This window comes from Olea europaea, unplaced genomic scaffold (assembly GCF_002742605.1).
Source record: "Olea europaea var. sylvestris unplaced genomic scaffold, O_europaea_v1 scaffold1023, whole genome shotgun sequence".
Taxonomy (NCBI): domain Eukaryota; kingdom Viridiplantae; phylum Streptophyta; class Magnoliopsida; order Lamiales; family Oleaceae; genus Olea; species Olea europaea.
In genome coordinates, this window is record NW_019227558.1 from 50,695 (window position 1) to 52,257 (window position 1,563).

General features: G+C 37.5%; 1 long non-coding RNA gene across 1 annotated transcript; it reads left to right on the plus strand.

Moving 5' to 3' along the window:
* The first annotated feature begins 6 nt into the window (after positions 1-6).
* LOC111372727 lies at positions 7-1,330 on the plus strand. The gene is made up of 2 exons (XR_002698818.1): positions 7-312; positions 663-1,330. It is a non-coding gene; the product is annotated as an uncharacterized LOC111372727 (long non-coding RNA).
* Positions 1,331-1,563: the final 233 nt, after the last annotated feature.

The window sequence follows — 1,563 nt, forward strand, 5'->3', positions numbered from 1 at the left end:
TGTTCTTCATTGTGTTTTTTTTATTTTTTTTTTCAGTTTTCAGTTTTTGTGATTTTTCGTTTTTTTGTTGACTTAAGTGGGCTGATTTCTTGAACTTCTCGTAACAGGAGGGTCGAAGAAATGGTGAGAGCCAAAAGAGAGTTTACTATAAGAGTGATTTTTTGTCCATCGTGAAAATTGTATCGAATCCCAATTAAATTGCACCAGTTCGAGTAGAGGTTGTGACCGGAAGATATTGGAGTCCAAATGAGTACATCATACAAATAAATGAACCAAAAAGGCCAGTTAAAATAGATTGAAACAAGGATTAAGGTACTAGGTTGTTTTTTGTTCATTTGTGTAGTGTAATTTTTGTGATTTTGACATGAAAACGAATGGGATAAGAACCAGAAATCCCAGATTAGTTAGAAGTGCTATGTTTCAACCTTTCTCATGATATAATATAAGAGTAAGGATCTAAAAGAGTCGGATCGAGTCAGCTCGCAAGCCGAAGTTTGTAACTCGGGCACAGCCCACGCAAAAAATGGCTCAGGTTTTTTTGGCTTCAGCCAAGCCAAAGCTCAGACGAAATATCGAGGCTTGACTCGTGGCTTTAGGCTCGGGTTTTATTGGCTCAAATTTTTTTTTTTTTTATTATTATTTTTTTGCATGATATGTAACAGGTTGCAACCTTGCGGGCAGCGCAGCAGCTGCTGCTTGAAGCTTAGGCAGGCAAATACAGGCATGTGACATGGGCCAAAATGTCATGTCACGGACCATTTTAGCTTGCTACTTGGGCTCCAGCCTTCGTCGGGAATTGAGGCTTGGTTCCATGGGGGCACGAGCAGAGTATGCTCGATCTATTTATGGGCCAATCCATGGGTCTTCCAATCCAGGGAGCCGAATTAACATCCCTACCTAAGAGTGTAGCCGTTGACTATCCCGAGAGAAGAAATAACCCTTAAATAGCTATTTTAAGCAACTTGTACAGTTGAGGCTGATGGTCGAAGGAAGATTGAAGGTGGCCTTCTGCATTTTTAGGTGGATAGTTTGCTTCTTCTTCTGCATCGGTAGCTGATTATGTGCACAGAATAAACAGAACTTTAACTATGAGCATGAGATAAAAATGTATAACGTAATAAACGTAAAGTAATAACGAACTAAGCTTCGTTCTTGATTAATTTGGGATCGATTATGTAAACTCTTTCATCTTTCGATTCGATTCGATTTATTGCTAGATATGCCAGAACCCTCTTATTTTTAGCCAACAATCATTAATCTGAAATGTCAACCGTTTGTTTTCTGGATGGGAGACAGTAATAATGAATAATTGAACTTTTTCATTGGCTTCTCCCCTAGTTTCCCGTTTGGTAATATACTAAAATCTCAATTTTTCTGGCCTTGCAACCTTCAATAAGTGTTGATGTGTAAATGATGGAAAATAAGCTATAAATAAATAAATAAATTTTCTATTCTCTTTAATGTCATAAGCTTTGAGACGTATTTGTTTAACATGTTACGTAGATAGAATAGCGTATACTAATATTTTTGCATCAATCTAACATGGCACGTAGATAGGACTGT